General features: G+C 45.6%; 1 protein-coding gene across 1 annotated transcript in view; it reads right to left on the reverse strand.

Annotated features, from left to right (window-relative positions):
* The window catches only part of CFAP58 (cilia and flagella associated protein 58), a 450,541-nt gene that overhangs the window by 233,444 nt on the left and 193,890 nt on the right, over positions 1-23,207 (reverse strand). The window contains exon 18 of the transcript XR_012160075.2: positions 7,826-7,946. The gene's annotated coding sequence lies outside the window, so the exon portion shown is untranslated. The remainder of the gene's footprint in view (positions 1-7,825; positions 7,947-23,207) is intronic.

Genomic DNA, 23,207 nt, shown 5'->3' on the forward strand with positions numbered 1-23,207 from the left:
GCTCTTTGCTTCCCCCTTTAAAATTCACAGGGGCAAGGCGGAAAGGGATAATCTCTAACTTGGGATCTCCCTCAAGTGTTCCAGTAGCACCAGACGCCTTGCTCTCTCCTTTCCTCCCTGTCCATTTTAGAGGCCCAGTTGTCCTCTTCCTCACACAAGCAGAGTCACTCCTGACTTTGGGCCTGAACCAAAACAGAGACGGTTATTGATGGCAACTGGCTTTGAAGCAGGCTGTCATGGCAGGTGGGAGTGAGTCAGAATCAGGCCATGGCTTCCAAGAGCAGGAGTTGAGTGGAAGTGAAACAATGGATTTTGATCATCTGACTCAGCACTTCTATCCTCCACTCAGACACAAGGGCTGCTTTTGGTTTGCTCTTGTTGCTGCTTCAGGCTCACCAGTCACTGATCAACTTTATGTATTTTTTTCCTCTTCAAAGTAATAGGAAACTCTTTGGTGCTCCCTTGTGTTCATGTTTAGTTAGCAAGCTGGGAAGGAGAGGAAAAGAAGTGAGAAAGACAGTCAGGTCACGAGAAGCTACTGAAAGTGGTTTTCAGGAAGACGTCACATAAAGGCACACACGTCACACTCCCAGATAGCGGCAACAAGATCTGGGAAGGAGAAGAATGAACGGTGGAATGAGGGAAGGGTAAGAAGAGGTTCCACCAGAAACAGAACTAAAGTCCACCACTGGTGGGTACAGAAATCCACTCCAGGTTATTTTTCCTCATTCCATTTGATTTGCTGGGCCAAGGCAATCTTCGTTTTCATCCAGCATATGGTTATGTAAAGGGGGACAGTTGAAAGGAAGATCATAGCCTAAAAAAAATTTATCTTCCTCTCTGGCTTATTAAAAAAAAACAGTGTTTGTAAAAACGGAATGGTCTTTGCCCCATTTGTGCTGGTCACTTTCCTGCTGCTCTTCACTCAGTTTGCGTAGCCCATGGATGAACAGGTGTTACAGGTTCCACTTCATGCCCGACCCACAGAGGATATGAATGCGTCACCACAGCAGCTAAAGAACTTTGGCTCCAGGGGTGGCAGCTCATGAGTTTAGCTCTGCCAGTCCCCAGTTCAATCTCTGGTGTGTCATTCAAAATGGCAGCAGTCACACTTGGAGAGTGGACCTGGATGGGTTTCCTGTCCAAGATCAGAGGCGTTGCACTGGAGAGTTCTAGCTCTATACATCATTAGGAGGGTGCAAGTTACACATGGAGGGGGCAGCCGTAACAATAAAGCAAGACCATGAAAACCCTTCCTCTTAAATCCTCATGTTGGCTGCATTTCCCATTACAACCCCTCCTGCTCAACCACTTGGTGGGCGATTTACACCCACTTACCAGTGGGCAGGTTAGTAAGTTGTAGCTGAATCTAGATTTCAATTTCCTGTCTGTTTCGCTTTGGATTTGATGCACTCGCACCATGCTGTCTGTAATTCCGGTACTGTAGGCAAATGTTTAAATATTTAAACAAAAGAAACCCTGCTGCCAATGAATTTTTAACTCAAAATGAAACATTTCCATTGCTGTTTGTTTTGAAGAGCTTTACATATAAAAAATCCTAAATGTGGCTCTTTAATTCCACTTGACACAGGGGGATCCACAATTGGATACCCATGGTCAAGAGATTCTGGCTACAGCAAAATCACTTAGTTGAAAACTGTTTGCCATTACACTGACACTTTACTAGCAGCTTTCACAGACTTGTTTCTGCCTCAGATCTGAACCACCTGAGAGGGCCAGGCAATGTGTGTGTTAACAGGGTGTCTTGCAAGGAAGACTTGTGTGGAAGGCTCTCTTCTCATTAGACCTCAGATCCCGGAGTATGAGATTTCCCAACGTGCAGCCACTGGAGTATTCATTTTCCTAATATACACATACCAATTAATTACAAATGAAACTCTAGATTGGGGATGAGGAATAAATTCGAGAAATTGAATGAAGCTGCCGGTTTCTCCTTCTGTATGAACCAGTAAAGCAACAGGAAAGCTGCTGGTCCAGCCACAGTTCTATGAACTATCTGGAATATCCCAGCTAAGGACTTGCTCCTAAAGCCTTTTGAAGTAAATGAACGGACTCCCACTGATGACAGGCCCTAGGTCTTTCCTAGCTTCACTCTTAGCCTCTTTCCCTAACTCCTTCCCAGAGAGGATCTGATACGCGAGTCAGCAACAAGATCAGGGAGGCATTTTCTGCAGGCATTGTGCATCCATTTTCACAGACAAACCAAGACATTAGCTTGCTGCAAAACTCTATCCCTGCTGCTGAAATCACTGCTGCCTTAGAAAACCAAGTTGGCACAGGGCAATTTCGATGATTTTGTTTGTTTTGCACGTCCCTGCAAAAGCTGCAATCGATCACATCTAGAAACCATCAAATTGTAATGCACCAGGATTATTGAACAGCACGTCATTAGCGGATCAATAGTGGTTGACTGGGCCATGGGCGTGTAAATGTTGCATTGATTTCTTAAATGCTGTATTGGTGCAAGTGACCTGCTTAGCAGCCTTCTCATCAGATCCATCTATGGAAGGGTTCCAGTGACTTTCCCATTCTACTTTTGACAACAGCTTTATGTCCAAGTCTTATATGTGCGTCCCCGTCCCGTTCCCCTATCGCCCTCCACACACACTCTCCACATCTTGTTGATCTCCATCCACTGTAGAGGAAATAGGGCTGGTAAGAGGGTAGAGCAGTGGTTCCCAAACTGGGGTTCGTGAACGCCTGGGGGTTCGTGAAATGTTACAGGGAGTTCTCGGGAAAAAATTCCCTGATGGTGGACAGAGCTGTCCCTAGGGACTCCGGGCAGCATGGGGCCAGCAGCCCAGAGACCCTGGACTTCCAAGAGCTAAGTAGATCAAAGCAAGCCTATCTATCACACTGAGGAGATTTAAACTTCAAGACTCCTTATAAGAAATGGAAAGGGAGGTGGATATTTTTTGCTGTTTTTAAATAGGCAGCTAGTATTGTTTTTAAAATTATTATGAAGTACAAGTTTAAGCTTTGTTGGAACGTGCATTGTTTGCCTGGACTGCTCAACATCTGAATGTTTGTGTAGGAGGAACTCCAAGTTGGCTTTTCAAATCAGTTCATGCTGTTTCACCTCTGATACTCCTTGATGAAACCTAGGAGCCTTGTCTTATAACAGGCTTATTCAAAGTGATACAAGCTATGAAACTGAGATCTTGGAAGAGTAATAGTAATAGTATTGGAAGAGTGATGCTGTTTTCGTAATGTAATAAAAATACTGTAATGATAAATAATTAATAATACATAGTGTGTAATAAGCTTGTCATAAAAACAAATTTTATATTTCCAAGATCACTGCTTTTATAATTTATACTCAGGTAAAGGAGAAAATCCCTGGAAATATTCATTTTTAGGAGGGGTTCACGAGACTTGACATTTTAGTGAAAGGGGTTCACAGATCATTAAAGTTTGGGAATCACTGGGGTAGAGGAAGGCAGATGTTTGGGGAAGTATAGAGAAATCTTGAACCAGATCAGCAAAGGAAGGCAAAAATGCTAGGATTTATTCTCATATCAGGTAGAGCCAAAAAGGCTCAAGTAAAGACAAGGGTGGGGAAAAGAGGGAAAGCAGTGACCAGAAGTGAGCTCATTAGTAGCACTGAGTGAACCTCTCTGGCAAGAATCCCATGGCTTTCCACTGGAGCAAGATCAGAGCTGCAGTTTGAAGGTCTGGTTTGAGTAGGTACCAGGTAGTTTGAGTGTTTATTCAAACATCTTGTTTCTGCAAAACTATGTTGGAAGAATCACAAGAAAATGCTTTAGTGAGATCAAGTGGAGAAATATCATCCTACAAGAGCTGCTTGTAGGTATTTAAGCACTTACAAATTCTGTCCTGAATAGGACCTGGAAGAAGAGAGGCATAGGGGACAGTGAATTACAGTAGAATGAAGAGTTACTAAGCACTTTTCAGAAGTTTGAGCTAAGTTCCAACTGGTTATTTTAGCCCAGTTCGTTTACCCATTCCTATGGGGTAGCCAGACATGGGACATGATGAACCTAAGATAATTTGGATATATTTATCACATTTCATACTCAACGTATCTTGTAGCACAATGTGTTAGATGCTTGCAGTGAGTATGTACAGCGAACTAACAACCACCATGATGCTCCAACACAAACATCAGAAACTAAGTCAGATGCTTATTTCCAGACATCCCTGGGAAGCTTCTGCTTCCACTGAGAAAGCTTATAGAGATGTACAAAGGAGATCTTGCTTAACATCTCCTCTGAAGGATGGCACCCTACCCAGTATATTGCAAGTCCCCGTATGGGAGTGAGACTATTACTATTAGGAGTAGGAAGGAGGGTCTAGTGGATCAGATACTGGTCTGGGACTCAGTTGATTTGTTGGGATTTTTCTCAACCAGCTCTATCGAAGGGCTTATAAGTGCAGAGCTCATTGGAAGTTTTCCAGAGATATTGTTTCCCCTCTCCCCTGTTACTCCACCCACCTACCAAAAATGCAGTTTCTGGAAATTTTCAATTTTTCATGGAAAAGTTTCTATTTACTGAAAGTTTTTTTTTTATTTTCTATTGGGAAAACTGAAATGAGATATTTTGTTTCAGATCAGGTCTGCATTAATCTGTGTTCCCCTGAGCTGCTGCAGTGCTCCAACGAAGTTGTAGGTTAAATGCCTTATACTTCTATTCTCCTCTCTCAGCCAAGGTCTCTTGCTGGTCTATATCTCCCATGATAGGTCATGATCTCCTCACTCGCTGAACAGGTGCAGTGCATCGTGGGAGTCACATGGCCATGGTGCATCATAGGAGATGTAGTTTAGTTGGGAAGCACTGGTTTGTAGAGAAGAATGGAGGCCTGAGGCACCCAAACTACAGCTCCCATGAGGCACTGCAGCAGCTCAGGGGGACACAGATCAGGGTCCACTCATACATGTCTACTCATACATGGAGCCATTGAGTATTGCAGCCCCAGGATGCAACCATTATGGTTTGCCACCATGAGGGTTTGCTAATTCTCGGCTGTGTCCATGTTGAGCCAGAATATAAAGGTCCAGGACCGATCAGATGTTGTTGGAGCTGCTCATCACTGGGATTAAATCCCTTTTATTTTCCACCACGGCAAGATTAAAGGAGCTTTTCCACTGAAACTTTTGCAGCGTGCAGCTCGTAAAATGAACCAAAGAAGGAAAAACAAAACAATAGCACAGCAGATATCAGTATGCAGAATAATAAGAAGAGAGTCCAGTATATAAACAGATCTGGCTATTAAGATGCAGCATGCAGATAGGGAGCATGACAGCAAAAAGCAGCCATGGCAAGGTCCGGAAATAAAGGCCAATTCATGCAGGAAAGTTATGTCACCAGCCCAAGAGTGGCATCAGATATTCCAGTGGTACCACTTCAAATTGGACCCCTGGGTCATATCAGAGTGCTTATCAGGAGTGGTATTGTTGTTTCTAGGCAGAGCACGGGCCTGGGGCAAGCAGGAGAACCATATGTGCCAGGAAAGCAAAACCACCTTGCCAACTCTCTCTGCTCTGCAAGGAGGATTGTGTTGCCATTCTGCTGCTTGGGACTTCTTTTTTTTAAACACAAATACCCTCCATAATTTGGGGATAGAGCAGCTCAATCCTTAGAGCAGCTAATAAAAGAACCTTTAAAAAAAAAAAAAGAGCAGTTGCACTTGTAGGTAAAAAAGCAGCCGCAGTTGGACGAGTGGGAATCCTGCTGGCTGGGAGGAATCCCAGATAAATGAATTTTACCTCACCAAACTCAGGATCCAGGATATCTTAGGCAAACTGGTTCATTTCTCCCCTCTCCTCCAACTAAACCTTCCAGTAAGCACTGTATCAATACAAGGCTAGGCTAATGAGCTAACAGCCATAAGCACTACAAAATACAGTGAAGCTCCACGAGTGGATCTTGTCCAAGCACGGAGCCATCCTGGTGGTACTGATATGGTTGCATGTGGTGAAGGATAAGGTTTTTAAAATGCTGCCCATCAGTGTAATGTGAGCACCTCCCAAAGGTTCAAGCAGGAATACTTACCTGGACAAGGTGCAAGTTTCACTGCACCCAGTAAGCAATGCAAATATTCTTCAGATCTCACCTGAAGTAACGTTCTTGCTATACACACTGGAAATCAGTTGCATCAGCCCATCAGTCATGCTCTGTGCTGCCCAGATGGGAAACTTGATCCCACTGACATAGCTAGCAGAGCTGTTGAGCTCCTGAGTGAGGAATGGCAGCGTCCTGTCAGACCGGTGAAGGAGCTGTATTGATACCCTCTGCAGACTCCCCCAGGCCTTGGACAAGCGAATGGCATTTCCTACACAGAAGCTTTGCGGATGAAGAGAGTAGAGATGCAAAAGCCCAGCCCGTAACTGTCCAGTTAATTAATGTTGGAAAAGGTGAAATGTCATCATAAGGGCAAAGAAAACAAGCTTTGCAACTAGCTGGGAAATCAACAAGGGTTCGGTATATTGCTTGTCACTAAGGAGAGATTTCTTAGTGCAGTGGGATGGTAGCAGCATAGCAGCTGTTGGAACCAGCAACAACCCCAGGGTCCAGGATAACATTAAACTAAAAGCAAGAATGAGGCGGAGCATTGGTCTTCAGGAGAAAATACAGTGGGAGAAGGGTTCAGTGTCACAGCCCACACTGTTTGAGCCTGGCTTCCCCACTCGCAAACCATCAATAAACCTTCTTGCATCCAAAGGGAAGATTCCAAGATTAGCTCTCGTGCATATTAAACACATTGCCTCACATTCCCCTCCCTCCTTTACCTGCAACTTTGTTTTCAAAACAGAACCAGTTGCCGTCTGGCGAGATTGCTGCTGGGATAAAAAGGATCATAATGGTACAATAATGAGGAACCCGCAGGAGTCTGGCTGCTGGAGAGCACAGTGTAAAAAATGGTACTGTCAAGGCTGGTGGGCCCTACCATTAACCTGCTTTGAGAGCTGTCCCATTTTTTAGCTCTTACCTTAAAGCGCCACCACCATGAGTTTTGTTTTGCTAAACGGAGCTATTTTTCAGTGCTGAATTCAAAATCAACTCACCACGCACAGAACCCACCTGCATACTCACCTACCTGTACCACAATCACTGCTGACTTTCATGTCATCACATCATGCGTGTGCTTAAGGGGCTTCAGTTTAAAAAAATATTGTAACACATCTGTAGCATACACATTTCAGCCACTTATGCCTCCACAGTGACCACAAAGGGTAGACCCTGACAGTCCTGCTCTAAAAGTGCAGGCCTCTACCACTCAAGCTACAGGAGAATCTTTTCTTGTTTTAAGTAGTATAGGGTCTATGACACAGTTGAACAGTTCTCATTCCATCCAGTAGAGGGCAGTGGTATCTGTACATACCCACTAGCTAGTTCATTTTTAAAAATGCAGGGATGTATTTTGTAAAGGTAAGAATGCTCAGGGCAGGGAAGTGTTCAAAGATGCCTCAAGCTGGTCTCTGACCTCCTGATCGGGACCTGGATCTCCAGCTACAATTTGACATGCCCAGTAAGGGCCACAACTTTAATGTTAATGTCAAACTGCCTGATCAGTGAGTTGAAAAAATAGGCAGACATCACACTCTTATTGTTTCTGATAGTGTTTGCAGAATTGCAGGCATGAATTTACAGCCTGGTTTTCAAAATGTTGCCCTCAAAATAGGGCAGCTGTCACGGTAGATCAGCTGAACAATTTGTAACGTCTCTCGAGAGTGGTTAAAGGAGAGGGCTGGGTGTAATGCAGACAGATAGGTAGATGTGTGATATGCTCACAACAAGCAGCTGTTCACTCATCCTACTACATGCAACTAGGTAATACCTACCCTGAGAAGCCTCCACTGACTAGTAGTCAGTGCTTGTAGGGTGTCATATCAGCTCTGCCTCCGACTTTCTGTGTGACCATGGGCAAATCACTTCGCCGCTGTGTGCCTCAGTTTCTCCAAGCTGCAAAATGGAGATAAGAAGCCAATATTAATTGTTGACACAAGTACCAAAGGGCATTAGAGAGGAGGGAAGATCCAGTGATTCGGGCACTACCTCAGGACTTGGGAGACCTGGTCTCTGCTCGGTCACAGTGCTCCTAAGCATATCACTTAGTTTCTCTGTGCCTCAGCTCCCCATCTGTGCTGTGGGGATAATACCCTGCCACCGAGGGGTGTTGTGAGCATAAACACATTACTGCAGTAATGGGGAGGGCCACATATACATAAGTTAGGCCCATGAAATAAATATTGACGGAGGAACATTTATATAAAGGCATAATGCTGTGGTCACTGCAATCGTTTCATATATTGCTGCATGCACAACAAAAATTCTTCATTAGGAAAACCTCAGAATCTCTCCTCTGTGGCCAGCAATTTCACAAGTGTTAGTTTCCCTCTGAACTAGGATTAAAAGCAATAATGTTGTACAGAATTTACTTTCAAGAACCTCAAATGATCGAATATTGAGGCTCCATGTATAAGTAGTCTATAAAGGGTTAATAAATGATTAATGGATGTTATAAGCACCTTACAGACAAGAGTGGTAGGTGTTAGAGATGGGTACCATATAAACACATCAGTAGAAGGTATGATACATGGTTATAAGCGTGGTTATAGACTACTGACCTGACAGACGCTAACAATTTGATAACCATTTTATTAAAACATAAATGATTTATAAACTATTTATAAGTAGAACCACAACATAAAGTGTGACTGAATAATGGAGAATGAAATCCCTTCTCTCGAATTCTCGAGCACAGCTTTACAGTAAATTCTATAGGATAGTTAAAAAAAAAACAACACACACAGTAGGGATCATTTCATTCTCTATTAAATTCCATGGGTACGTAGAATTTATTATTTCCACAGCACCCTATTGTTTTAATCCCTATTTGGATTTGTTAGGACTTTTCCATTAAGGAGATGGACTAAAGTTACAGAAAACTATTTCTGTAGTCTTCTGGGAGCATTCCTAGGATGCACTCCTTTGTAAAATGCCATGTCATTGGTTAATGCCATTTCAATGGTTTCTAGCCTCTGATGAGGTCAACGATCAAAACCAGATGGCTATATAGGCATGATTGTTTTCAGACAATCCAAGATTTTTGTCCTGTACAATCCAGGATTTTTGTCCTGTACATGACAACAACATTTATGCCCCTCTCAGGGCTGGGAGAGGCGATTAATGGGTGTATAGTGCTTTGAGATCCCTGGAAAGTTAAATCAATTAAACCCAGTAAGTCATGAATGAAATCAATTCCATCGCTTAGCTACTTAGCCACAAAGCAAGTGAGACGCAGAAGCTACATAAGAATAGAGCCCAGGAGATGCTCTGCTCTAGACTCTATTCCTTCTAACTGAGCAGGATCCACAACTAAAAGACCACACTCCCCCTTCTCTATAATGAAAAGTGAGCTATTAACTAGTGAGCACCTACCACTTCTCACTGAAGTCAATGGCAAGTGAAGGGGCTCATTTATAATGCAAGGGGTGTTTATTTTCTCCCAGGATTAGGCCCTATGCTGTTGGGGATGTGACAGATACAGACCCCTGTCCAGTGTTGGCCTTTCTTTCTTAGCAATACCAGCTGAGTGGAAACAACAGTGCACTGGATTTCCCTGTGCCCTTGCCACTTATTTATCACAGATCTTCTCAATTAGACCAAATATTTCATTGCTGATGGAGAGAATATTCATCAAAATTCCATCTTCCCTTTGATGCCTTTCTATCGCTGCCATTAAAAAAAAATCCCCATGTGAAGAATTTCGTATTAGAGGGGAAAAGTCCACTTTAACTCCTAACAACAGCAAGCCTGTTAATAATTGAAGGATTTCCAATATGATACTCTCTCATTGCTCCAGAGCTACTTGATTGACTGTCTTCTGAAGGTGGCAGGGAATTTGCTGCACTAAGATCTCGTCCTTGTGGCCCAGAGGGTTACTCTCGCACATGCTCAGAGGAAAAAAGGTGAATCCTGCCTCAAGGGAAGGTCATGCAAGTCTTGAAATAGGCCAATTATGCTGCAGAGAGTTGTCTCCTTTGGGGAGGGGCTGAATGGAATGTCCTGAGAGCAGAAGCGTGGCTCCTTATATTGGCCCCGTCAGCATAAGACGTGCAAGGTTTCTTCTTAATGGGGTTATGTAACTGGAGATCACTAGTGAACCAGCTTGGGGCTTTTGTGAGCCGTTCCCATGTTATAAATGCTTCCCAGCCACTACTGCCCCTGCAGACACAGCTGGGCTAGGTCCTCAGCTGGTATAAATCAGCATAGCTACATTGACTTCCATGGAGCTACACCAGCTGAGGACACAGTTCAAAGAAGTCTGTGAGCAGTTAAGTCCTCCATATTATTCACCATGCGACAATGCTGCTATGAACTTCCAAACAGCAAAAAGGACAGAATTCAGATCCTCCCTTTCCAAAAGCACTAACCCCTAGCATTTGAGGTACTGTATGAGGGAATCTCCTTTTTATGAGACACAGTCAAGCAGTTCTAACTCTATCCAGTGGAGGGCAGTGATAAACGCACACTAGCCGGTTCCCTATGTGATGTTAAAACTGCAAGCCCCTTCCTTTTTAGAAGGCTGTCTTCCACCAGCTGCAGGAGGATTGTCCATTTAAAGAAGAGTGGAAGGGTGGTGAGAAGAGTTTTAATATGTCCAAATAAGTTTATTACTTTCCTGAGCAAACTGCCAGAAATCAGCCACACAGTTCCCTATATCTCTGGCCCACACTGTATAATTTACTCTCAGGACTCTTTGGCAACTCGTATGACAGCAAAGCTCTGCCTTTCTTGCATTCTGCTGGGGACCATGTATTATTCAGTGCATTTCTACAAGAGAGGAACACAGTGAAAATGGAAGAAAGAAACTATATTCTTAGTTGGGGGTGGGGCGGGAAGAGGTACTTTTGATTTAGTACCTAAATAAAACTTTCAGAAACAGCTACACTTTCTAAATGCCAGGGCCCAAATATATATAATTATTTATTGGTTGGGTGGGCCCCGGAAAGCTTGTCTGTGATCTGTGGGCAATCAAACCACCTCATTGAAGCTGTTGAGTATGCTAGCCATCTTCCATTCAGGCTAAAGGAGGGAACAATTAAGTGCCTGTGTTTAGTGATAGCTGAAACAATGGAAGCCACAGCCCAAAGACTATAGATGGGGGATTAATCTTTTATTTTAGGGTGTGAGCAAGAGACAGAATGCCTAAGCCAGCTAAAGAGCAGACAGTGAAAGAAGCAAAAAGCCAAGGAGACAGCAAGAGAAGCACTGGTGATGTGGCTCTGATAAACAGCCAAGAGAACACTTTTTGGACAGAATGGTGGCTGGAAAGAGGCTTGGAATTGCGAGTGAAGAAACTGCCTCCTGTCTTTTGATTTCTATTGCGTTCAGGGAAGCAGGACTTAGTGTGAATTCTTTGTATGTAAACAGGATTGCCAAAGAAACAACTGACTATCATCAGTTTCTCCTAACAGAAACAACCCGCAAGATTGCAAACATTGGCTGACTGCTCAGGCCAAGAAGAGGTAACACTATATGCAGGCCAATAAGAAACATACAAACCCCAAACAACTAAAAAATAAGCACAAAATATCCCTCCTCACATACAAAATAGTCTGTCTGGGTCTTCCTTTATATCTGCATTTTCATGCCAAGAGTAATAAATGAAACAAACTAATTTTATAAATGAAGCTCCATCACTCAAGGAAAATATTTAATTAAGTCACTGGTGGTCAAGTCTCCTTTGTGTGCAAGTTACACACACATTTTATTTCTATATGATGGGAGTCTGGTTTATTTAAAATAACGGGGAAGACCGTAGAGAATGATGGTAATGGCCTATTCGGTCATTTAGGCTGGGATTTTCAAAGGAGCCTAAGGTATTTAGGTGCCTAAATACCAGGGGAGTTGGGGCATCTTTGGATTATTTTGAAGATTCCAGCCAGAAAAAACCTATTAGGTCATCTAGTTGTTACCTCTGATAACTCAGGACTGTTCTCTGTAGTACGGTAATGAACTGACTAGTTCATTAAGTGCCAGGCAATTCACAGGGACTATTCATGTGAGTAACTGCTCACCGACGGGAGTTAGGGGTTCAGAATCTGGCTGTTCGGTTGGCAGGCATTAGCCCCGTTTTACAGATAAGTAAACTGAGGCACACTGTGGTTGGGCAAAGTTCACCTGACAAGACAGTGACACCTGGCAACCTAGACTCTGGGTCCTGGGCTTTAACCAGGCTCGCTCGCTCTCTCTCTCTCTGTCAGCAGCAACACAAAGCACCAAACACTTGATTATTCCCTTTTAAATTTTTAGTTCAAACTCCAAACTCCTTAGATGCAGAGAAAATTCAGAGGCCTCATCATCTCCCCCCCAACAGCCTTCACCATAGCCACAGGGGAGGAACCACATCACTGAAGGTGACTGAGAATAAGCCACCTGTTGGCAAGAGGGACATCTGCAAAGTGTCAAAACCAAGAGATTTGTGTTTTGTTTTGCTTCATTTGAAGTCTGGGATTTGATGTCAGTGCTTTGAAAAAATGTCTCTTCTCCCCCAGCAGCTAGTGCCAGCTTGATAAGGGTCTCATCAGCTAAGAAAGTCTAGATATAGTTCACTGGCTAAGATGCTCTGAAAGAGGAGGGGAAGGAAAGGGAGTTTTAAAGGATGCTCTGCGGAAGCAGTAAGTAACTGGAAGAAAAACAGAGTTCTGTGTATGGATAACTGACTTTAGACTGGTCTGATCTGTGTTTTGTGAGCATCATCCAGCCCTTTAAATGTCAAAATAAAACACGCTGCACTATTAAAATAGAAACATACCACACAGACCATTATGAACTGAGTGAATCAATACATAGAACAGGCCATGGGGAAATTAAATTTTCTTCAAAACGTAGAAGCGACTGGTTCCCAGTCACTAGAAAAAAACCTGCCTGTCCTTTGTGCTTTAATTCAGACAACCCCAAAGACGCAGGGCAAAGACCTTTACCACGAATTTTTCACTCCCCCACCATTCTGCTCACCTGCTATTTCACAGGTCAAAGTCTCACCACCCACTGACGAGGGTCACAGCCTAATGGAGCTGCTTGAAGATTTTCAGTCAAAATTTTTTGGACAGGCGGTAGCCCTTACCAGCTTGAGGCACCAGGGATGCAGCTCCCACAGGAAGCAGCAATCAAGCAAAGATGGTAACTGTCCCGGAGACCGCCTTCCCGCCTGTGCTTGAGGGACACATCCAGGAACTTGATTGGCATGGTGGGCTGGCTCCTGAGGGGCTCTATCAGTGGGACCACCGGGCCAGGGAGACAGCACTTAAGGGGAAGGAGGTTGGTGGGTTGTTCTCCTCAGCAGCAAAGGAACCATCTTTGGCTCTCCAGACTATAGGGCCTAAGACTGACCTAGACCCCACTGGTTCTAAGGGAGGCTGAAGAGCAGGATTGCCAGGCCTCCCGTTTTCAACCAGAACACCCGGTCGAAAAGGGACCCTGGTGCTGACCAGGCCATTAAAAGTCCGGTTGGTGGCACAGTGGGGCTAGGGCAGGTTCCCTGCCTACCCTGGTTCCGCTTGGTTCCTGTAAGCGGCTGGCATCTCCCTGCAGCCCAGAGGTGCAGGAGCAGCCAGGAATGCTCCATGCACTGTCCCCGCCCTGTGCACCAGCTCTGCAGCTCCCATTGGCTGGGAACGGCCCCTGTCCCTAGGGTCCAAAGGGAGGTAAGCGCCGCCTGGAGCCCGCACCCCTTCCTGCACCCCAAACCCACACCCCCACCCTCAGCTACCTCCTGCACCCAAACTCCCTCCCAGCGCCCGCACCCCCTCCTGCACTCCAAATCTCTCATCCCCAGCCCCACCCCAGAGCCTGCACCCCGAGCCGGAGCCCTCACCCCCTCCTGCACCTCAACCCCCTGCCCCAGCCTGTTGAAAATGAGTGAGTGATGGAGGAAGGGGGGATGGAATGAGCAAGGGGCCGGGGCGGGGCAAGGATGTTCTGCAATCAGAAAGTTGGCAACCTTATTGGAGAGTCCCTCAGGAGGAAAGAACAAGAGATTTCAGCCACCCTTGGGACTGGGGTGCCCCAGGAGGAGACTACATAAAAAACTGAGTTTTTGACTAAATGAACAGTTTCCCAGCCAACAAGTGATTTCCTAAATATATATATGTAACCCTTCTGCCCGTCAGAGTTGGCAGCAACAAGGGCCGGGTTCAATATCTAGGGGATCCATTCCAATAACACAATGCAAACCGGCTCGAGCCCCCACCCAGTGACCTGGGACAAATATATACCACCCCCGCTGGGCGCCTCCAAGAGGCAATACTTCCCCTCTCGCAAGCACATAGTCTGAGTGTAGCAAAAGTCTTTTAATAACAGAGAGAAACAATGTGGCATTATGTTGGGGAAACACCACCAACAGGATTCATAACACAACCCATGAGCAAAAACAACCCCACCCCAGGCAAATTGGGGCATGCCCTTTTCCCTTTGGTTCTTGAGTCCAGCAACCCCAAAAGTCCAATGCCCCAAAAGTCTCTGTCCCTGGTCAGGGCAGCCCCAGAGTTCGAAAGTTTATCGGTGGAGCTTTACCTCCCAACCTGGGTGGAAATGGGACGGGGGTAAGAGGCACCTTACGTGATCTGAAGCTGACCGCCCCATAGCTCCATAGCGGCGCTCCGCTCCGCTCCACCAGCCGCCCCACGAACTCCTTCGCTCAGCTGCGCTCCGCTCCGCCAGCCGCCCCACGAACTCCTTCGCTCAGCTGCGCTCCGCTCCGCCAGCCGCCCCACGAACTCCTTCGCTCAGCTGCCCTCCGCTCCGCCAGCCGCCCCACGAACTCCTTCGCTCAGCTGCCCTCCGCTCCGCCAGCCGCCCCACGAACTCCTTCGCTCAGCTGCGCTCCGCTCCGCCAGCCGCCCCACGAACTCCTTCGCTCAGCTGCGCTCCGCTCCGCCAGCCGCCCCACGAACTCCTTCGCTCAGCTGCGCTCCGCTCCGCCAGCCGCCCCACGAACTCCTTCGCTCAGCTCCACGGCCCACAAGCAGCTCCTGCCATCCACACACTGCTCCGTGTTGAACTGCTTCACCAGCCGTCCCGCAAACTGCTCCACAATATATCTTCAGGCTCCCCCACTACTTAACACAACACTCAGTGATTTCAGCGCTTAGGTGAATTCAGCTTATAGTAGGGGAGCCCCAGTGCTGGTGCACTGTCAGCCCAAAGTGAGCTCAGCAGCCTATAACTAGACTTCTAATGAAATCAAAATTAGCTCTGATATTCCACAGTGGAGAGAGGAGGAAGTGCAATCAGCATGTAAGGCCCTCACCAAGGGGCCCATGCCACCAAGTATTAATACTTGTCCCCAGCCTCTCTCCATTCACACAGTTTTGGAACCCATGACCCTTGCCTAGCGAGTGCTACTTAGATGATGGTGAATCCCTCCATCGTAACAAAAGGCCACGTACAGTTCCAAGCACAGTTCCCATAATCAGGGTAATAACAATTTATTCTTCCTGCCCCAATAACAGAGACACTGGGGATCCCACAGCAACCAAAGTGACCATTTGGGCAGCTATGGTCTCATTCTAGGCGTGGTGGGTGTGCCTATGCAAATGAGATCGGCCCCTGAAGTTCTTTTCCACAACTTGCCACACCTCACCACCAGATGTCAGGGTGGAGCTCATCCTGACACTGCTTACATATATATATATATATATATATATATTGTTTTTTGTCACACACAAAAAATGACATTTTTTCAGTTTTCAACCAAATTTTTTTCCTTTTTTGAACATTTTTTGTTGTCAACAAATACTGGTTTTTCAACCCATTTCTGACTAGCTCTGTTGTGTAGTTCTATGGCCCAATAATGTGTGTGCCCAACTACAACAAAAAATGTTCCCAGTCATTTTTAAAACTGGGTCTCCACCCCACAAAGGAAACATTTCCAAGATGGCCCCTGTATCACTTCTGCAGTCAAATGACTGGCAAGTGCAGGATTTCAGGCTCAACTGGCTCAAAGCGATCCTTCTCAGTGCCAATCTATAGGTAAGAAATAACCTGGGAAGAAACTGCTGAAAAGTAGGGAAGTACATAAAAAAAATTCAATTTATTTATTTTTGCAAACTACCAGTCTTGAGGCAACTCAGTTCAGCTCTTTCCCAGGGCTTTTCTTGTAGGGCAAATGTCATTCTGTTGCGATGCCGAAATGAGAAAGTTCCTACTTCAGCTTGCACCTTCCGTTGTGTAGCTCTTGATGCAGTGCCTACGTGCCCAGTTTGTGCCTCTGAGGAGGTCAGGCAGCGAAGACCCTTATCAGTAAAATGCTGTGTTGGCAAACAGCAGAGGCTACAGACATGATGCATTTTATGATCTGTTGCTAGTTCCTCCATAGGAACGTGTACAAAGATTCATATTCTGTGACCGGGGCATTGGATTAGATTCATCTAACACCTCAGAGCTCTCAGCTTGCTCTCCTTGGGGGGGGAGGGGGGCGGCTCATTTTTAAAGACAGCCTAGTTTGAGCTGACAGGAAATTATTCTGGTTTTATGAGGCCTTTAATCCTCACAGGTGATCTTTCACTTACTGCCAGCACCAAGATCCCAGAGCTGGAGTAGGAGGGGAAGGAGTTATAAGGGGAATTAATTATGGCCACCGCAGACCAAGCTCAGATAAAGCCTCCCTGAATCCAGACAGATAAGGGGAGTGGGAAACAAAGAAGCACAACTGGATTTTCTTCCAGTAAGGAAATGAGCTGCAGCAGCACAGAGCCTATGAAGTACACTGTATCACACACTCAAAAACACACGCTGTAGAAACCAGCCAAGCAGGGGCAACAATGGGAAGAAATCCTCGCTCTCTCTCAGTCTGCACAGACAGCAGTCTGCAAAAGGCCAGGCCGTTGGGACCCAATTTTGATCTCATAAATAAGTAGTTACTCCACTGAAGTCAATGGAGTTACACCAGCATAAATTGGTTAGTCTCTAAGGTGCCACAAGTACTCCTTTTCTTTTTACCAGCATAATAGAGACCGGAATCAGCAGCCCCTGATCAGAATGCTCAGCCAGGCCTGTCCTAGCTGCTCCAGATAATGCTGCGCTCTTCAGTGCCCTGACATTTCTCTCCAGGCAGTTTATATTTCCATACGGATTCCTCCTACAGTGCCGTCAGCTCCCACCTGCTCCTGACCCTTTTCAGGACACACAGCCTCATCCTCTCCACACGCTTGGAGAGGCCACCTTTTTCCAATCAAACTCTTAAGGTTTTCTCTTAACAAAAAAGAATGGAATGAATGTAGTATTTGATCCAGGGAGATCAAACGGGAGGCTTCCTCTTTGCCTCTCCTCTCCTCTGCCTATGCCATTGCAATCAGGACAAAGTCAGACTGGAAATAAGGTGTAAATTTTTAACGGTGAGTGTAATCAACCATTGGAACGACTTACCAAGGATTCCCCAGTACTTTTAAATCAAGACTGGATATTTTTCTAAAAGCTCTGCTCTAGGAATTATTCTGGGGAAGTTCTATGTCCTGCATTATACAGGAGGGCCAACCAGATGATCACAACAGTCCCCTCTGACCTTGAAATCTGTGAATGACTTGCAACACATTCATCTACTCCATCAAGGCTTGTTCCTTCACATTTGAAGACAAGTGGAGTTTTGTTACTGACTCAAATGTGATCAGAGTTTTTACAAGGCCTTTGTTGACAGAGATAAGTTACTCTGTGGTTTTGTGCTATTCACAAATAGAAAGTAGGGTAATAAACCCTGTGGTCCTGATTCTCCTCTCACACTACCATAACTCTGACTGAAGGGGATTGACACGAGTGAATCAGGAGCACAATCAGCTGGTTAGCACTTTCCACCTCAAGGATCAAAGCATGATGACCTCCATTTTCCAAATGGGGAAAACCAGACAGAGGTTAAATGACATGGGAAACTTCACATGGGGAAGGTCATTAGCAAAGTTACTTAAACGCATTTTCATCTACACGAGGGCTTGAACCCAGGTCTTCACCCACACTGACTCACTGAGATGCACAATATCCAGATTTTTGAGTGTCTTCTTGAGCAGCTTTTTACCAGTTTTCATTTCCTTCACTGTTACATTGCTTATGGTTTGACTCGACATCATAGTCCCAGAATGAAGTCCTTGCAGGTCCAGAGTTTTTTTCAACAGAAGTCAAAACAACGTAAGAACAGCTATACTGGGTCAGACCAAAGGTCCATCTAGCCCAGTATCCTGTCTTCCGACAGTGGCTGATGCCAGGTGCCCCAGAGGGAATGAACAGAACAGGCAATCGTCAAGTGATCCATCCCTTGTCGCCCATTCCCAGCTTCTGGCAAACAGAGACTAGGGACACCATCCCTGCCCATCCTGGCTAATAGCCATTGGTGGACCTATCCTCCATGAAGTTATCTAGTTCTTTTTTAACCCTCTTATAGTCTTGGTCTTCACAACATCCTCTGGCAAGGAGTTCCACAGGCTGACTGTGTATTGTGTGAAAAAATACTTTTCCTTTTGTTTTAAACTTGCTGCCTATTAATTTCATTTGGTGACCCCTAGTTCTTGTGTTATGAGGCGTAAATAACACTTCCTTATTTACTTTCTTCATACCAGTCATGATTTTATTGACCTCTATCATACCCCCCCTTAGTCATCTCTTTTCCGAGCTAAAAAGTCCCAATTTGATTAATCTCTCCTCATACGGAAGCTGTTCCTTACCAACTAATCATTTTTCTTGCCCTTTTCTGAACCTTTTTCAATTCTAATATTTCTTTTTTGAGAGGGGGCGACCCATCTGCACGAAGTATTCAAGATGTGGGCATACCAGGGATTTATATAGGGGCAATATGATATTTTCTGTCTTATTATCTATCCCTTTCTTAATGATTCCCAACATCTGTTAGCTTTTTTGCCTGCCACTGCACATTGAGTGGATGTTTTCAGAGAACTATCCACAGTGACTCTAAGATCTCTTTCTTGAATGGTAACAGCTAATTTAGACCCCATCATTTCATATGTATAGTTGGGATTATGTTTTCCAATGTGCATTACTTTGCATTTATCAACATTGAATTTCATCTGCCATTTTGTTGCCCAGTCACCCAGTTTTGTGAGATCCCTTTGTAACAATTTGCAGTCTGCTTTGGACTTAACTATGTTGAGTAGTTTTGTACCATCTGCAAACGTTGCCACCTGTTTACCCCTTTTTCCAGATCATTTATGAATATGTTGAATAGGACTGTCCCAGTACAGACCCCTGGGGGACACCATTATTTACCTCTCTCCGTTCTGAAAACTGACCATTTATTCCTACCCTCCGTTTCCTAGCTTTTAACAAGTTACCAATCCATCAGAGGACCTTTCCTCTTATCCCATGACAGAAATAGAAGTAATTGCTTGATTTTCTCCATATTAAAACAGTCCCATGTTAAGGGGTCTTCTCTCCAGGAGTCGGAATTGGTTCCCTAGTGGTAGAAGTCTCCACAAGTGAATCCAGAACAGACTGCTAGTAGGTTAGAGGTGCTGTAATCAAAATGGTTGGAAGGAAAGAACCCTAGTTGCAAATGGGAGCCAGAGTTAGAAGCGCATTGAGCTCTCTTAGCTATTCTTTAATGTGCTAACACATGCATACATTCTCAGCCATGCTCAAATAGCCTAGAGGTGCCATTCCATGTCTCTTTAGATCACGATATACTTTAACATATTCTAAGTGGGTCAATTTAAAGCTTAGGATTCAACTCAACCAGTGTCATGCATATTAGCTTATACAGCACTTGGTCTGCACTAGACTTTTAGATCTAGTTAGGCAGCATGTTCCAACAGCATACCTTTAAATACTAATCTAGACAAAGGTTCTGTGATGAGCATCACTTTAGCAGGATCCTATTTTAGCAGGGCTTCTCTATGAACAGTGTAGGTAGGGGGTCGCATAGGCGTTAGTTAGAGGGCTGCCAAAGTTGATGCAAACTCCAAAAGATCAACAGTGCAAGGGTGCAAGACCAAGCCCTGATTTAATTTCCTGTCTCAGGGCTCCACTGTGCCTGAGTCTGGATGAGGTTGGACGAAGGAGATGCCACTCGCAGAGTTTACTTCCTTTGTGCCATGATAGGACAGGAGCAGCAATGCAATAAGTGCATAGCTACAACACTGGAAAGGTTCATTACTCTATAAACAGTCCCACTAAAAATCAGTGAGACTACTGAGGAAGTAAGATACTACTCAATGTGAGTGGGACCCCGTACTCACATCCTACACACTACTGCAATAATATCTATACAAAATATGCCTTGTGAGGTATCATATGAAAGGTAATAACACACTGGTAATCCAAATCATTGCAGAATGCGTATGTTAATCTTATAAGTGAAGTTATGAAGTCCCTCTGTACGATGTTATTAGAACACGTTTAAGACCAGACAGGCTAGCCTCGGTAAAGGTGATGAACAGGTCTGTCCTGGACAAAGTAATACGGGTTTACTTCCATTTACATCTTAGTAGTAAACAAAACTATTGCGCTAAGCCCGTGGGGGTTATCCTGATCTGAACTTGAGACACAGAGAATTAGTGTGGTTTCTGCAACCCAGAGAGAGACAGGGGACTGAATCCCTAAGGGGCCTTCCTGACTTGTCAGACAAAGACGTCCCTTTGGGGATATAAGGAACGGAGAGAGACTCCATTCACCTTAGGAGACAAAAAACCAAGCGATCTGATCTCTGTGATGGATCCTGGCCAGGCCAGCCAGTAAAGGCTGGAAAGAAGGCTGTGGGTGAGAGAAACCATCTTGAACAAAGACTGTATCTTGCTAGATTAAGTTTTAGACTCTCAGATGCGTGTTTTCATTTTTCTTGGCTTGTAAACATCTCTGCCTTTATCCTTTTACTTGGTATCACTTAATCCCTGCTCTTTCGTTAATAAAACTGTTTTACTTTCATTAGAAGTCTCCAGTGATGTGTAAGTTCAGTAAAAGTGTGCTTCAAGAAAGAGGAGAGTGGAGTGTTTGACTGCCTCTGTAAAGTCAGCAAATTTAACACTTTCTCTGGGGGGGTCTAGTGGGAGGGACTGGTCCCTGCAGCAGGACAATTTTGGGGGAAATTTAAGGTTGGAAGAGTACCAAGGTTAGCCTACAAGGAGTGACCAAGATGAGGCTTGGGGACTGCTTCAGTCAGAGCTCTGGACCAAATCTGCACACCCACAAGAAACCCAGGATTACAAGGCAGACAGTGATCTAACCCCTTACTGGCCTGGGTGAACCTCAGAATGTCACAGTGAGTAAGGGTGGTAGAATCAGGCCTTTCATGATAAACAAACTTGGAATGGTTCAGTTCAGACGAACCCCAAAAGGTTAGGTCCTCCCCCACAGCTCTTGGACCTGCAGAGTTAGGCTGGAACCCCAGGGGTACTGGCTCTCTGGGGAGAGTCCTAGCACATCCCAGTTCCAAAGCAGTCAAGAGTCTTCAGCTAACAACCTCCATCACAACCATGAACCAGAGTGCATGGGTTCTGTTCTCAGCTTGGCCACTTACTTGCTATGTGACCTTGGGCAAGTAACCTTCCTGATGCTGCACTTTCTTTTTTTTCTCCTGCAATCTGTAAAATAAGCCCTATAGCTCAGAGATTTTTGGGAGCTCTGACTGATGTTTGTCAAGCACTTTGCAAACCTCATATGAAAGGATATAAGAGCAAATTATTACTAATTCCATTATCCCCATGCATTTCTCCTTGTTTCTTCAGTGAGGGCCATTCGGGTACCTTTTTTCAAGCTCTCTCGACTACCCCATGCCCTTCTTGCCCAGATGAACAGAGCTCACCTGCCCTGCAAGGCTTTCCCAGAAGAGATAATACCCTCAAGAGCACTGTTGCCTTTTCCACTCCCACACCCTGACGTCAGCTGTGGCAAGAGAAGTCCCTGGTAGCACAGCTCTATTGACGTATAGTTGCCTATATGAGACAAAACCCCTAATATGGGATGGTCCCAATAATATCAGGACTTCAAGTCACCCTATGCTACCAGGACCAAGGTGCCAATTAGAAGCACAGAGCTTCCATATGGGTTCTCATGGCCTCTCACAGATCTCTGGGGATCGTCTAGCTTCAGAGATAATGCCATTGCAGCTTGTTCCACCTCCTGGAACTGGTCACATCTTACAAGCAGGATCAGAACTATATCCAGTGCTGCCAGTGATTCAGGATGAGACGTCTGCCTCTGAACCAATACCCCAACATTTTGGTATGGGGCATTAATTCCACTGAAGCTTCTGTCCACCAAATAATATGTAAACCTAAAATCATGATCACTGATGGTTATCAAAGACCTCACAGTATTTTTTGCAAGAGTACAAGAGTTTGATTGGAATTTGGCCAGAATATTGAGTCTAAGGGCATGTCTACACTTACTTCCGAAGCGATCGATCCAGCAGGGGTCGATTTATCGTGTCTAGTGAAGACGTGATAAATCGACCGCCAAGCCCTCTCCCGTCGACTCCGGTACTCCACCAGAGCAAGAGGCACAGACGGACTCAACGGGGGAGCAGCAGCGGTCGACTCACCGCAGTGAAGACACCATGGTAAGTCGATCTAAGTACGTTGACTTCAGCTACGTTATTCACGTAGCTTCACGTAGCTGAAGTTGCATAACTTAGGCCTGGCCTACACTGGGGGGGATCGATCTAAGTTACGCAACTTCGGCTACGTGAACAACATAGCTGAAGTTGACATACTTAGATCGACTTACCACGGTGAGTCGACTTCACTGCGGTGAGTCGACTGCTGCTGCTCCCCCGTCGACTCCGTCTGCGCCTCTCGTGGAGCTGGAGTACAGGAGTCAACAGAAGAGCGCTCAGGGTTCGATTTATCGCATCTAGACTAGACGCGATAAAATCGATCCCTGCTGGATCGATCGCTGCCCGCCGATCCGGCGGGTAGTATAGGCATACGCTTAGATCAGAGGTGGGAAAACTACAGCCCACGGGACCCTCCTGCCAGGCCCCTGAGCTCCTGGCCCGGAGGGCTAGCCCCCGGCCCCTCCCCCACTGCCCCCCCTTCCCCGCAGCCTCAGCTCACTGCGCCGCTCTGGGCGGGGGGGCTGCGAGCTCCTTCGGGCAGCTGCAGAGCCTGGCCTGACCCAGGGCTCTGTGCTGCACGGTGGCAGGGTGGCACGGCTGCAGAACTGCCAGCCACCCGTGCTCCAGGCAGCGCGGTAAGGGGGGGGAAGGGAGCAGGGGGGGTT

This window comes from Lepidochelys kempii, chromosome 7, assembly GCF_965140285.1.
Source record: "Lepidochelys kempii isolate rLepKem1 chromosome 7, rLepKem1.hap1, whole genome shotgun sequence".
Taxonomy (NCBI): domain Eukaryota; kingdom Metazoa; phylum Chordata; order Testudines; family Cheloniidae; genus Lepidochelys; species Lepidochelys kempii.